This window comes from Microcaecilia unicolor, chromosome 3 (genome assembly GCF_901765095.1).
Source record: "Microcaecilia unicolor chromosome 3, aMicUni1.1, whole genome shotgun sequence".
NCBI classification, from domain to species: domain Eukaryota; kingdom Metazoa; phylum Chordata; class Amphibia; order Gymnophiona; family Siphonopidae; genus Microcaecilia; species Microcaecilia unicolor.
Window position 1 is genome coordinate 236,302,247 of NC_044033.1, and position 16,509 is coordinate 236,318,755.

Here is a 16,509-nt window from a genome sequence, read left to right on the forward strand (position 1 = left end):
AAACTGTCTAATCACAGTGCTCGATGATCAAGGTGTATGACATCACTGCCAAAGGGGAAAGAAGCAGAAGAGAAAGTACTGCTGATGTTATGCTCATGTGGGGGAGGGTTAATCTTAGGAAGATTTTTCTACAAATGAACCTGTTTTATAAAATCGCATGCAATATACCCACTTATCAAGGATCCACTATAAAGATGACACATGCAGGTGTTCTCAGGGACAAATGTATTTTGCAAATAATGTAAGTATATGGAGAGAGTATGTGCATATATTTAAAACAACATCCGAGCAGATGTAACTGTGTACGTTGGCATTTTGTACGATAGAAGAACAAATTTGATTAGTCGTCCCTAAGACTGTAGATTCTATTGTATAAACAGTGACCCCTTGCTCTGTCCAGCAGGGAGTCAAATACCTGGTAGATTCTGATCACACAACCAAATTTTCCACACTGAACTATTTTCTACAGACTAGATGCATAAAACTATTTTTGGTATTATTATCTACTCCACTAAGAATTCCAGTCAAATTAATATTTGTCTCTCTGTTATTGAAGGCATAGTTTCTACAAGTTTATATTTTTTTAATAAGAGAAACAACCTTGGAATGCCCTCCCGCGGGAGGTGGTGGAGAGGAAAACGGTAACGGAATTCAAACATGCGTGGGATAAACATAAAGGAATCCTGTTCAGAAGGAAAGAATCCTCAAGAGCTTAACCGAGATTGGATAGCAGAGCCGGTAGTGGGAGGCGGGGCTGGAGGTTGGGAGGCGGGGATAGTGCGGGGCAGACTTATACGGTCTATGCCAGAGCCGGTGGTTGGGAGGCGGGGCTAGTGCTGGGCAGACTTATACGGTCTGTGCCCTGAAGAGCACAGGTACAAATCAAAGTAGGGTGTACACAAAAGTAGCAAACATGAGTTGTCTTGTTGGGCAGACTGGATGGACCGTGCAGGTCTTTTTTCTGCCGTCATCTACTATGTTACTATGTTACTATGTAACCTATATTTAATATTAAATGCATAGATAAGGAGTTGATATCCCTCAAGGCTGAACCTTTGAGCAATGAGACCAAATAACCACCACATGATGTCTCTATAGATTTTGGATCTCAGCTAGAAATAGAGTTCACCTCAGTGTCTCTGTTAGACTTTCACTGTCATTCCACACTCTGCTTTCTGGGTACTTCAGCATATGACTTTTTTTTTCTATCTGAAATTCAAAGATAGAATTAGTAGGGAAAGCATTAGTAAAAGGCCTCCTAATACTTATGTGATCAGTTTTAAAATTTATTCCCAAAAAGAGTGCACTTTTCAAAGTACTCACAGAGTGCAAAGTTTATGGCTGTTTTTTTTCCTGAGTATTTATTTACACCAGTTTATACCTTTGCCTGGTTCTTCCTGTTATCGCTGTTGTAGGTGTGCCTCAGCCTTGGAAAAAAAAAAAACTGTAAAATGCTTTAAGTCACCTCCGTCCTGACCTGCAGTGCAAACACGAAAGTGAAAGCAGTAACTTTCTCTCTGCACACAACACAAACTCGTCTTCACTCAGGAGGAGCTCCTTTCGTTCTTGACCAATCCTATGTCTAATCTGCACTTGGAGAGGGGACATGCAGTATTAATTATAAGCGATTCACCTGCCACCCCTAGGATTTCACTTCAGATCTGGATGGAATGTTGCGGACATGAGCAACTCTGACTGGGCTTTCACTCTCCTCCTGTTCTCTTGCTCTTAACCTCCACCGAGACTCTCTAGTGGTAAGTGCTGGGACTTTGGACTGGGATCAGACTCCGATACACCCACTGCTGGAATTTTGTCCTGTCCCGGCTGTAACTTGAAGATTTTCACCTGAGCTGCCTGGTGAAACTCGAGGGAGGGAGATAAGGCACTGATTTGGGGGTCGTTTTTCAAAGACATGCTAAACAATGGTCTGCGCAACTGTTAGTGTGTGTGCTGTGGCCACTTTTTTAGCTAAATTTCAGTTGGTGTCATTTATGGGCCTGGCCGTGTGCTAATTTCCAAAGTAGGGTGTGGCCATTACTATCTGAGCCCCTTACCGACCTATTTAGTAGGCAGTAAGAGTTGATCTTGTTGGGCAGACTAGATGGATGTTACTATGTACGTAAGGGCTCACACGCTACTTGTGTGCTAATTGGGCAGCATGGGGCAAAGCGCTGACACTGCACTTTTATCACTGGCCATGCCTACTACAGCCCCCCAACAATTTTCTAACATGGGGATCAGTGCATGTTGATCACAGCAATACCACGGGATGCCTGAGCGCGCACCGTGGCGGTAGTGTTTTTGGCACGCACTTCCTGCATGGTAGCCCTACTACCCTTTAGTAAAAGACCCTTTAATTTGGTGCTGATTCTGCTTCTTCAGCTGAAGTATTTGCTTATATAGTTTTAGGTCCTTGAAAGTGTCTTGAACTGGGTTTAATCTGCTGGACATAGGGTGGGGGTGCAGGAGGAAAGGGAGAGAAAAGGGATAGACAGGGCACAGAGAAGAGAAACTGGGCATGGAGTAAGCATAAGGACAAGGATACAGAGGAGCAATGATGGAAAGGGGGTAGGATAGGGAGAGAGAAGAGAGAGAGAGAGAGGTGATGCTGAATATAAGTTGAGGAAAGGGGATACTAGCAGGTTACTATATCTCCGCTCAGCCATCTTTGCTCTAAGCTGAAATGCCCTAGCTGTTTTAGCCTTTCCTCATAGGGAAGTCATCTCATCTCCTTTATCATTTTCATCGCCCTTCTCTGTACCTTTTCTAATTCTACTTTATCTTTTTTGAAATACAGTGACCAAAACTGCACACAGTATTCAAGGTGCGGTCACACTATGGAGCGATACAAAGGCATTATAATATCCTTGTTTTTATTTTCCATTCCTTTACTAATAATACCTAACATTCTTTTTGCTCTCTTTGCCGCCACAGCACACAGACCAGAGGGTTTCAAAGTATCGTCAACGATAACTCCTAGATCCTTCTCCTGGTCGGTGACTCCTAATGCGCAACCTTGCATCACATACCTATAGTTTGGGTTCCTCTTTCCCACAGTGATCCATCCTAACTATTAAACAATGATACTCTCTAAACCCAGACAAAATCGAACTCTTCACAACTGACTAATTCATGAACTCTGTTACTAATGAACTATAACATATTGCTACTTATTTGCAGAAAAGAACTTCTATATCGAGTGGAGGAGTGGCCTAGGGGTTAGGGTGGTGGACTTTGGTGCTGAGGAACTGAGTTCAATTCCCAGCACAGGCAGCTTCTTGTGACTCTGGGCAAGTCACTTAACCCTCCATTGCCCCATATAAGCCACATTGAGCCTGCCATGAGTGGGAAAGCGCAGGGTACAAATGTAACAATCAGATTGTCTGATTCTGTACATTACTTTATTAGCTATGAACTTTAATGCAATACTACTACTACTACTTATCATTTCTATAGCGCTACAAGGCATACGCAGCTCTGTACACCATACACTTTGTATTTCTCATCCCGGAAATGGCGATCGCCATTATGGCATAATGTAAGCCACATTGAGCCTGCAATTAGGCAGGAAAATGTGGGATACAAATGCAACAAATAAATAAATAAATAAATATGCATCACTTTGCACTTGCTTACATTAAACATCATCTGCCATTTGGATACCCAGACTCGTAAGGTCATCTTGCAATTTTTCACAATCCTCTTGCAATTTAACAACTTTGAATAACTTTGTGTCATCGGCAAATTTAATTACCTCACTAGTTATTCCCATATCTAGATCATTTATAAATATGTTAAAAAGCAGCGGTCCAAACACAGACCCCTGGGGAACCTCACTATCTACTCTTCTCCATTGAGAATACTGACCATTTAACCCTACTCTCTGTTTTCTATCTTTCCCCACTAACTGCCCTTCTCCATTGAGAATACTGACCATTTAACCCTACTCTCTGTTTTCTATCCTTTAACCAGTTTTTAATCCACAATAGAACACTACCTCTTATCCCATGACTCTCCAGTTTTCTCTGGAGTCTTTCATGAGGTACTTTGTGAAATGCCCTTTTGAAAATCCAGATACACAATATCGACTGGCTCACCTTTATCCACATGTTTGTTCACCCCTTCAAAGAAATGTAGTAGATTGGTGAGGCAAGATTTCCCTTCACTAAATCTACGTTGGCTTTGTCTCATTAATTCATGCTTTTGAATATGCTCTGTAATTTTGTTCTGTCTTCAGACTCACCGGTCTGTAGTTTCCCGGATCACCTCTGGAACCCTTTTTAAAAATTGACTTTACATTGGCCACCCTCCAAGTTTCTGGTACCATGCTTGATTTTAAAGATAAATTACATATTACTAACAGTACTGCAAGTTCATTTTTCAATTCTATCAATACTCTGGGATTAATACCATCCGGTCCTGATGATTTGTCACTCTTCAAACCTTTTCCGGAGATGGGAAGGCGGTAGAACTAGAGGGCATGAAATAAGATTGAAGGGAGGCAGACTCAAGAAAAATGTTAGGAAGTATTTTTTCATGGAGAGAGTGGTGGATACTTGGCATGCCCTCCCGCGGGAGGTGGTGGAGATGAAAATGGTAACGGAATTCAAACTTGCGTGGGATAAACATAAAGGAATCCTGTTTGGAAGAAATGGATCCTCAGAAGCTTAGCCGAGATTGGGTGGCAGAGCTGGTGGGGGGAGGCGGGGCTAGTGCTGGGCAAGACTTCTACGGTCTGTGCCCTGAAAATGGCAGATACAAATCAAGGTAAGGTATACACAAAAAGTAGCACATATGAGTTTATATTGTTGGGCAGACTGGATGGACCGTGCAGGTCTTTTTCTGCCATCATCTACTATGTTACTATGTATTACATCTTCCAGGTTTACAGAGATTTGATTCAGTTTCTCTGATTCGTCAGCATTGAATACCATTTCTGGCACCAGTATCTCTCCAACATCTTCCTCAGTGAAGACCGAAGCAAAGAATTCATTTAATCTTTCTGCTATGGCCTTGTCTTCCCTGAGTGCCCCTTTTACCCCTCCACCCCTTCCCTCCACCCTGCTCTATACCCCTTTGAACCCCCAAACACCGGTTCTGGACAAGCATTTTTCTGGGTACTTTAGATCTATATTAAGATCATGATTTACAGAGAGATCCATAATATACCAAGCGGAGTGTGCTGTACTTTAAAATGTTACCAGTAAATCCAGGACTGATAGACCCTAAGGACTAGGTAAGTGCAGGACTGCTGAGGGAATGGGGTAGATTTCAGAAAAATTGAAGGCATGATTGTAATCAGGGAAGAAGGAGAGAGGTGGGGTTACAAAATGAAAAATAATTTAAAAAAAAAAACAAACAGTGAAATGAAACAAAAAATAAAAAATAATTCTTAGTCCCCTTGAAGTTCATTTCAACCCCCCTCTCTCCTGGTCTCCAGCCATCGCTCCTAACTCTCCCTCCACTCCTCCCTGGTTCTAGTAGTCTCTCTCTATCCCCAAAGGCTCTTCATAGGACAGGAAGGTTGTCAGTTTTGGAATGTAGGCATCTCTTTTTTGATTGGGCCATTGGTCTTCTGAGAATGAAAAATATTGTCTAAGTATCTCATAAATAGCATTAGTTTTATGACACTGAAAATAGTTCTCTTACATTATGGATAATTTTAATCAATAGAAATAAAACAAAATAAAACATGGAAAAGAAAATAAGATGATACCTTTTTTATTGGACATAACTTAATACTTTTCTTGATTAGCTTTCAAAGGTTGCCCTTCTTCGTCAGATTGGAAATAAGCAAATGCTGGTAGATGACAGTATATATAAGTGGAACATCAAAGCATTTCAGTGACAGTGGATAGGTGAGAGACAGGAAGAGTCCGGCGGATGAGGGGCAGGGAGATGCATGGAGATAGGAGGGTGACAAAGAAGAACCAATTTTATGGTTTATAATGGGCTAGAAAACCTTCAATACATACCATCCTACAATCAGATTCAAAATTGACTACTCCCCAGAAAAAGTCAATATTTTGGACACCACAGGCTCAATCAGCGATGGCTATATACAAACATCCATATACAAGAAATCCACAGACAAATGCAGCTACCTCCACAAATCCAGCTTCCACCCTTCACATACAAAAAGATCCATTATTTACAGCCAAGCCACACGATACCACCGTATCTGCTCTGATCCAGGGGACAGAGACAGACACCTTGAAATCCTGACTGCATCCTTCGAACAGAAAGGCTACAACCCCAAAATAATCTCCAAGAATATTGCCTCCTCCCTCAAAACACTCAGGGAAAATCTGCTACAGTACAAAGAAAAAAAAAGCCACAGACAGAATCCCCCTTATAGTGACATACAACCCAGAGCTGGAAAATTTAAGAAAAATCATAAAAGATCTACAGCCTCTACTCCAGGAGGATGAATTACTGAAAGAGATATTCCCATCCCCACCAGTGCTGGCCTTCCAACAGCCACCCAACTTAAAACACAAGCTAATTAGAAGTAAGCTCCCAACACAGACTCAAAAAGAAAAGAATGGCACACATCCTTGCAATATATCATTTACAGGACGCCATGGTCATTCACAAAGGAAAAATATTCAACATTAAGGAATCTTTCACATGCTCATCTTCCAATGTGGTATATATCATTCAGTGTAAAAAATGCAACGAAGGCTGCTACATTGGAGAAACAAGTCAGATGCTAAAGAAGAGATTTAATTTACATAGACACCATATGAAAAATGCTAGTAGCAATTAGGATTTCTCCTCCGTGGGGCAGCATTTTACAAAACCAGAACACTGTACCAGTGCTTTCATGGTAAGAATCCTGAAAGGGAACTTTAAAACAATACAGGAACGTAAGACCTTTGAAGTCAGAATGATTACATATTTTGACACCCACCAGACAGGACTTAAAGATCTGGGTTTTCTAGCCCATTATCCTATATACTAATTTGCACCATGAACGTTCCATGAAGCTGCCTGGGTCCGTGCCTCCATTCTGATTGGCTGTGCCTGGGACTGAAGCCTCGGATGACGTCATCCAGAGAGCCCAAGCAACAGCAGTGTGGGCAAAGGCAGCTTCATCGAACATACAGGGAAAATAAAAGCAAAGAAAAAGGGCAAAAACCAGAGGAAGACTCCCTGGCTCACGAGCCGCTCTCTCCTGTGCTGAACCCTTCACTCGCCAATGGCCGTCGCCACTGCTTCTGCCCCACACTTCCTACAGCGTGCAGCCCAGGGTCCCCGGCTTGGCGCCCACGTCTCCCTCTAGGCAGCACGATACAGCATGCCAACGCCAGCACGCCCGCACAGGAATGAGCACGCAAACGCCAGCCCGCCGACCCAGGAGCGCGAGACAACCTGCAGCCCGCCCCGAAAACAAAAAAAAACAAACCCAAATAAACCGGCAGATCGCCCGTCCAACCGCTGCAAGTCAAAAACGGCAAGGGGGCGGGTCTGGAACTCAGAGGACGGACAGAGGGAAGGAGAGTGACAGAGGGAGGGAGAGAGGGAGTGGGGTCCTGGAACTCAGAGGACAGGGGAGGGGGAGGGGGGGAATGCACCACCTGTTTAAAAAAAAAAAACAGCCATACAGAATACCTGGAAACTTATGGACAAAGTGGCGAGTTGCAGGGGAGAGGAAAGGGGGCCGTGGGACTTGGAGGGGACAGAGGGAGAGAGCGAGGGGGGGGATAACCTTGCTAGAGCCTGTTTCATTTCAAACAGAAACGGGCCTTTTTTACTAGTAAACCATAAAATTGTACTGCTTTGTCACCCTCCTGTCTCCACGCATATCTCCACGCATATCTCCCTGTCTCTCACCTATCCACCCCCATCCTGTTAGACTGTCACTGAAATGCTTTGATGTTTCACTTACATATACTGTCATCTACCAGCATTTGCTTATTTCCGATCTGACGAAGAAGGGCCACCTTCGAAAGCTAATCAGGAAATATATTAAGTTATGTCCAATAAATAAGGTATCATCTTATTTTCTTTTCCATGTTTTATTTCTATTGATTACTTTTAAAAATGGACTAACACGGCTACCACACCTCTCTACTCATGGATAATTTTACAATGCAGGAACGGACTATAGCACAATGGGCAGTATGACAATATTTTATGTCCCTTGGATAGTGTGGTCCTGCCTCGTTAAATCACACTGAACACCTTAGGAGAAGGTTCATCGGCATTTAACACGGCAGTGGTGCTGAATATTATGTCTGGCAGATACCACACCATCCAGGGAGAACTGGGGTGATCAGGATTTAGATTTGGGCAATCGCAGAAGATACTGACACTCAATGTCAGAGCCCACATAATTAAGATGGACAGCAGAAAAAGCACTAAATATCAGAGGCTTCAGCTTACTCGCCCCTTCCCCCTGCTGTCAGAAACACAACTTCCATGTTCCTGAGAGCAATCTCATGCAGCTATACTAGGTTGTCAAGTTAATCGGCAAGGTCTCCGGAAGAAGTCTTTGTGAAACAAGTCCCTGTTGGGACCTTTGCCCACTATATGAGACATGGACATCGTCCTGTACAGATTTTGACCCTGTGGAATAGACAGGGATCGGTGCTGGGGCCGAATCTGTTCAGTATATTTGTGAGTGACTTTGCCGAAGGGTTAGAAGGTAAAGTTTGCCTTTTTGCGGATGATACCAAGATTTGTAACACAGTGGGCACCCCGGAGGGAGTGGAAAACATGAAAAAGGATCTGCAGAAGCTAGAAGAATGGTCTATGGTTTGGCAATTAAAATTCAATGCAAAGAAATGCAAAGTGATGTACTTAGGGGGTAGAAGTCCACGGGAGACATATGTGTTAGGCGGTGAGAGTCTGATATGTACAGACGGGGAGAGGGAGCTTGGGGTGATAGTATCTGAGGATCTGAAGGTGACGAAACAGTGTGACAAGGCGGTGGCCATAGCCAGAAGGTTGCTAGGCTGTACAGAGAGAGGTGTGACCAGCAGAAGAAAGGAGGTGTTGATGCCCCTGTACAAGTCATTGGTGAGGTCCCACCTGGAGTATTGTGTTCAGTTTTGGAGGCCGTATCTTGCTAAGGATGTAAAAAGAATTGAAGTGATGCAAAGAAAAGCTACAAAAATGGTACGGGATTTGCATTACAAGACATATGAGGAGAGACTTGCTGACCTGAACATGGATACCCTGGAGGAAAGGAGAAACGGGTGATATGATACAGACATTCAAATATTTGAAAGGTATTAATCCGCAAACGAACCTTTTTCGGAGATGGGGAGGTAGTAGAACTAGAGGACACGAAATGAGGTTGAAGGGAGGCAGACTCAAGAAAAATGTCAGGAAGTATTTTTTCATGGAGAGAGTGGTGGGCACTTGGAATGCCCTCCTGCAGGAGGTGGTGGAGATGAAAACGGTAACACAATTCAAAAATGCGTGTGATAAACATAAAGGAATTGTGTTCAGAAGGAATGGATCCTCAGAAGCTTAGCAGAAATTGGGTGGCAGCACCGGTGGTGGGAGGCGGGGCTAGTGGTTGAGAGGCGGGGCTAGTGCTAGGCAGATACAAATCAAGGTCAGGTACACACATAAAGTAGCACATATGAGTTTATCTTATTGGGCAGACTGGATGGACTGTACGGGTCTTTCTCTGCCATCATCTACTATGTTACTACTTTTTCTCTTATTCTCCAAAGAAAAATCATGCCATCCAAACTGTGGATTAGACTTGGTCTCTACAGATTTTCACCCTTGTGTAATTTCACAGAGCAGGGACCATCATTAAGCATCTACAGCCTTGTGCTGCCCACATGTTCCGTGATATCACCCAGTACTATGAGAGTAGGGATAGGACAACACTTTTGCTGTCTACACACATTTTATCATTGATCTCCAATTGTGTCTTGCTTGTCACCACAGAGGTCTGCATTGCATATCAAATCTTACACTAGTAAGTGCAGATTTTATGACCCCCTGAGGCAAGCATTTGTGCCGAAACATGGATATGTGTCAGTTCCTTTTTGATCTAGCGTGTTATCCTCTGGTGGACATTCTCAGCAATCGGATTGACATTGTTTGATTTTATTGAATAATTGAGTGGATATAAGAAATGTCATTATATTTGAATGGATTTTTATTAGGGAAAGGGAAATGGGACGATACGGTCTATGCCAGAGCCGGTGGTGGGAGGCGGGACTGGTGGTTGGGAGGCGGGGATAGTGCTGGGCAAACTTATACGGTCTGTGCCCGGAAGAGGACAGGAACAAATCAAGGTATACACAAAAAGTAGCACATATGAGTTTATCTTGTTGGGCAGACTGGATGGACCATGCAGGTCTTTTTCTGCTGTCATCTACTATGTTACTATACTGCCTTTCTGAGGTTTTTTGCAACTACATTCAAAGCAGTTTACATATATTCAAGTACTTATTTTGTACCAGGGGCAATGGAGGGTTAAGTGACTTGCCCAGAGTCACAAGGAGCTGCAGTGGGAATCAAACTCAGTTCCCCAGGATCAAAGTCCACTGCACTAACCACTAGGCTACTCCTCCACTTGTAGCATTTTGAATTTGTAGCTCCCAGGGTCAGACGGTGAGGACCCTTGAAAAAGCATCAGCAAAACGGGTCCATCGGGACCTCACTCTGAAAATATTAACGGAGCAGCGGAGCACAGATAGAATGCTGTCAAATTAAGATAAGTGGGTTTTTTTATTATTGCACCACGTTGTTAAAAGAGTTCAATGAGAGGTTTTTTGCCTATGATTACTTTTTAACTGTGTGCTAACAGTATTTTTCCAGTTAAAGGCAACCGAGTAGAGCCACAGTAGTACGAGGTCTTATCCTCTCATTTTCAATACATGAGCACACATGCAGTGGTTGTAAGTGTGCAAATGAGATTCACATTGTGTATTGTTTTAGAACAAAGATCTTGTGAATCAGATCTAATTTTGAAGCACATAAGTTTAAGTACACACAACAACAGCCAGAACTTTGGTTTATATTACCAGTGCCGAAGTCTATGTAAATTTTCAACCTTAACCTTGTCAGCCCACTTGTGGCTGGAAAATCACTTAAATCTGGTAGGGTTGAACAAAGGAAAAATATTTTTGGCTCTTTTTGGTTCATTTTGGCTTTTAAGAAAAAAAAAAAAAAAAAAAGATTTCCAGACTTCTTTTGGTTCATGTCAAACATTTGTGTTAATAAGCTTCTAACTTAACAAATTGACTTTACTTGAGAAAATTCAGTGGTTAACTTGTATTAAATTAATTTTATGCACAGTAAGGGAGAAATCTAGAAAGAAGGGGACTGATATTAAGCTGGTGGGAGGTAGCCGCATAAGTGCCACGGCCAGTGCTGATCACAGATATTCAATGCCAGGCCATTTCTGTTGACCGGTTTTGAATATTCTGGTTTTATTTGTTTGGCTAACTTAGGGGCCCTTTTGCTAAGCCTCATAGGTGCCTACACACGCCCAATACGCGTCAATTCAGAGTTACCGCCCGGCTACCGTGTGGCCCGTTAATTTCATTTTTGACGTGCATCTGCTACGCGTGCCAGAAAATATATTTTATTTTCTGGCACGCAGCTAAAATCGGGTGTAGGTGCTGGTTGACGCACGTAGGTGATTACCGCATGGTTAACGCGAGAGACCTTACCGCTAAGTCAATGGCTGGTGGTAAGGTCTCAGACCCAAAATGGATGTGCGCCAATTTTTATTTTGCCACACATCCATGTTCGGCAAAAATTTTAAAAAGACCTTTGTTTACAGGTGTGTTGAAAAAAGCATCTGTACGCATCCATAACAAGCACCTACACTACCGCAGCCCATTTTCAGTGCTGGTTGGTTAAGTTAATAACGGGCAAAGATAGGACTGATTTGCCTGCTGAAATTAGCCAGTCAGTGCCGAGAATACTGCCAATTATCAGATGATATAGCCGGTTAACTTTACAGCACTGACTGTGAAAATGCAGTGGAGATAACCAGTTATCTCACATAGAATATTCGCGGTTAGGTGCTGAAACACTATTTAATCAGTCAGCGGCCATTAGCTTTGAATATAAAGGGGAAGGTGCTTACATTTAGTCACTACAAATGCTCATAAATGACTTGAATACTGATATATATATATGCGCACATTTATTTATTAGGAGTTATTTACCATCTACAGTCTACAGCAATTATGTGTGAAGAAAGGTCTGTGAACACTAAAAATATACCTTATGCTATTCTTTTACTACACATTTCTCTTCAACAGTACATGTTTTACAGGGGGCCATTCATAAGGGTGGAGTCTGGGCAGAGCATGAACGGGGCAACATGTGCATATCTTATATCTCCTGAATCTAGGTAACAGCATTTACTTGTGGCTTCTGTAAGTTTCATCATATTTTAGTAGAACTTGATTCTCACTTCAGTGAAGTCACTCTCCCACACGATGGCCTTCTCATCAATGGTGAAATCCTATCCCAGAGGAGCATAAGTGTTATAACTACCAATAATTTCATGCCCCTGTATCCCATTAGGTAAATAGACAATATTGATGATATCGTATCCAATGGTGAGGTCTCCATTCTCATCAAAAGATACATCTTCACCAAGACCGTTCTTAAAGTGGACGTTCTTCAAATAATGATGAAACTAAAGAATGAAAAGTAAATTTTCAATACTGCCAAGTTACCCTTGTAATTTCAAGTACACATAAAAGCAAAACAATTTTCCTTTTTCAAGTTATTTCATCTCTTCTTCTCACTCTACAATCCTCAATCACTTTCTTTTGCCTCTGCATTGACCTATAGCTTTTCATCTCCCTCACTCCAGCCCTCCCATTTCCCATCTCTCTCGCTCCTTACCCAGTGTCTCACTAGCTTCCCTTCTCTCTCTGTCTTCTTGCATGCCCATGTCCGGCATCTCCTCTCTCTTCCTTTCCGCCATGTCCCATGTCCAGCATTTTTGCTTCTTTTCCCCACCTCTCCCAGTAGTCTATCACTTTTCTTTCTCTATCCCACCACAGTCCAGCATGTCCCATTCTCTTCCATCTCCCCTGCGTCATATCCAGCATTTGTTTTCCTCTTCCTATCTCCTGCTCTGTGTCCAGCATTTCCCCTTCCCTCCCTGCAAGGTGTCTATCATCTACTTTTCCTTTCTGCCAGGACCAAGAACACCTTTTCTTTCCTTATCCTCCCACCTCGGGTGTCCAGTGGCATCTTGCTCATTGTTCCCTCTAAGCTGAGTGGGAGTCCTCCAAATGCATTGCTGCCAGTGGGGGTGTGTGTGGTGCTTCAATACTGTGGTTTCAGTTGCTAGGGGCAGGCAGTTTCCTTTGAGTCCTGCAGAGCTTGCCTGTCTCTCACTATTGAAAAATGTACATAAGTATTGCTATACTGGGAAAGACCAAAGGTCCATCGAGCCCAGCATCCTGTTTCCAACAGTGGCCAATCCAGGTCACAAATACCCAGCAATGTAATAGTGAAACTACCCCCCTCCCCCCAGTGGCAGGACTATAGGTGGAGGATGCCTGCTCAGCTTAGATGTTACAGTGATCTCGCCCCTCCCCCCCCCCCCCTTTATCATTAGGTCCTGAATCCTCCCTTCTATTTAATTTTCCCTGCCAGGCCTAACCCCTCCTGTTCTTGCTGTCTCTGGGTTTTAAAAATTGTTAGACAAATTCCTGGAGGAAAAGTCCATAGTCTGCTATTGAGACAGACATGGGAAGCAACTGCTTGCCCTGGGATTTGTAGTATGGAATGTTGCTACTCTTTGAGATTCTGATAGAAACTTGTTACTCTTTAGGATTCCAGAATTTTGCTATTCTTTGGGGTTCTACATGGAAGGTTGCATGATTTGGGTTTATGCCAGGTACTTGTCACCTGGCTTGGCCACTGTTTAGAAAACAGGATATTGGGCTAGATGGACCATTGGTCTGGCCCAGTATGGCTACTCATGTCCTTATGCTGCTTCCACTGCCAAACCACCTCCACTGGACCTGAGGAAGCTAAACTACATGTTTGTACCTTTGAGCACAAGATGTGTTTACATTTTTATTCTTTCAGCACAGTCACTATTTTCTCCTTGTGGTAAAGTGTCTATGGCTGAGCAGTTCTGTGACCTCTGCGACTTAGAGGAGCAAATCTATAACAGGAAAACTAGTGGGAGCCTAGTATTATATAAGGGAATGTAAGCACTAGTTTACAGGGTATACATGCGCTTAGACGCAAGAACGTAAGCCAGAAATTGAGCTGGTATAAATGGTCACACTTACTTGTGGGAGACAGCCACATAACTTACAATATTCATAAGTACATAAGTACATAAGTAGTGCCATACTGGGAAAGACCAAAGGTCCATCTAGCCCAGCATCCTGTCACCGACAGTGGCCAATCCAGGTCAAGGGCACCTGGCACGCTCCCCAAACGTAAAAACATTCCAGACAAGTTATACCTAAAAATGAGGAATTTTTCCAGTCCATTTAATAGCGGTCTATGGACTTGTCCTTTAGGAATCTATCTAACCCCTTTTTAAACTCCGTCAAGCTAACCGCCCGTACCACGTTCTCCGGCAATGAATTCCAGAGTCTAATTACACGTTTGGTGAAGAAAAATTTTCTCCGATTCGTTTTAAATTTACCACACTGTAGCTTCAACTCATGCCCTCTAGTCCTAGTATTTTTGGATAGCGTGAACAGTCGCTTCACATCCACCCGATCCATTCCACTCATTATTTTATACACTTCTATCATATCTCCCCTCAGCCGTCTCTTCTCCAAGCTGAAAAGCCCTAGCCTTCTCAGCCTCTCTTCATAGGAAAGTCGTCCCATCCCCACTATCATTTTCGTCGCCCTTCGCTGTACCTTTTCCAATTCTACTATATCTTTTTTGAGATACGGAGACCATAAGTTACAAGCATCACTGTGCGCCACACCCAGCCCCTGGTGATGTGTTTGCCCACCTGCTAACTAAATGCTACCAAAGATATGCAGGGATTTACAGAACAATGCTTAGGCAGAATATTGGTAATTACAAGTATTTGTGCAAATATTCTAATCATTTCTGCACCTATCTGATCCATAAGTGTAATCTCTGACTCTATTGAATTTACCCTTAGGTGTCTCCACGGTATCCTGTCTTCTCCTCCTCTCATGAAGGCTTCCCTTCCACTCTGTGCTAGTATATTTCATTCCTTTAACTTTGATATTACCTTCCATGGCATATAATTTCCTTTCTCCACTCCACATAGTATCATTTCCAAGATCAGACATGATCATGTCATGCAGTGCATGTGCCAGGGCGTACACAGCATTATGCACACTGTAGCTGCTCCCCAAGTACTTGGTGTTACAATGTAGTGGAGACCAAGATGTATTCACATTACAAGATCTTCTAATGCTCTTTAGGCACTGACTGTCACACAGGCCCCTCCACCATGACAAACAAAATCGCTTAGAAGCAGGATAGGATTCACCTCACGGACAAATTTTGAAAAATTTGGAATATTCTTCTTTGTGACTGTGAATGCCAAGGTGTCGTTCTTCAGATTCCTGTCCACTGAATAACTTGAGTCAAAGTCCTGCTCATGCGTGGTGATCCAGACCTTTTTAGTTCTATGTACGGAATCTCTGTTCTCAAATATATTCCAGATATAATCCCTACTACAATAAAGAATGATCACACTAGTTGATGACGTATAGATTATGTCATATAGTTGGAAAAAATCAGTTGGCATGAATTTTTCGTTATTGAAAATTTCTTTGAATTCAATGCAGCCTCCATTCTACTCAATCTCTTCTATCAGAATCTGAACAGCCCTAAGGTCTTTACAACATGCAATGATACCAACCCAACCCCTGCCAAAGTGTTTCAGTAGCTTGACTATCCCAATGCTGAGATGCAGCTCACTGGGAACAGTCCGGTAAAAATATGGAAATTTAACAATGTCACTCATCAGAAGATTCTGCAAGGTGAAACTGATCTGTTGAAAAAAGGTTAATAAATAGGGCTGCATTTTAATTGTGTTTAATAATTAATTGCATGTTGCCCGACTTCTGCCTCCCCTCACTGTGCATGGTCCAACATCGCTTCCTCCCGGACCTGCCCGCAGCTCTCCTCCTTCCCTCCCCTTTCTTAATTCCCCCCACCCATACCTAAACCTGTACCTGGTGTACCTTCTTAAATTCTAGTGTTCAACCCTGTAGGCCAGCCGAGGCCATACTCAAAAGCTACCTGTGTCCTGCACCAGGTCTTGCATCAGAAGGGGCAGTCTGGGTCAGATGGAAACTTGCTGTTTTCAGAAGGGGAGGACCGTATCAGAGGAAAAGGCCTGGTGCAGGTCACATGGCAAGGCAACTTCATGCTCACTAATGTCCATTAATGCTCGCTAAGCATTAGTAAAAGGCCTCCTAATACTTATGTGATCAGTTTTAAAATTTATTCCCCAAAAGAGTGCACTTTTCAAAGTACTCACAGAGTGCACAGTTTATGGCTGTTTTTTTTCCTGAGTATTTATTTACACCAGTTTATACC

The 16,509-nt window shown here is 42.9% G+C and overlaps 1 pseudogene; it reads left to right on the forward strand.

Annotated features, from left to right (window-relative positions):
• Positions 1 to 1,483: 1,483 nt before the first annotated feature.
• LOC115464458 overlaps positions 1,484 to 16,509 on the forward strand; it is an 86,044-nt pseudogene continuing 71,018 nt past the window's right edge.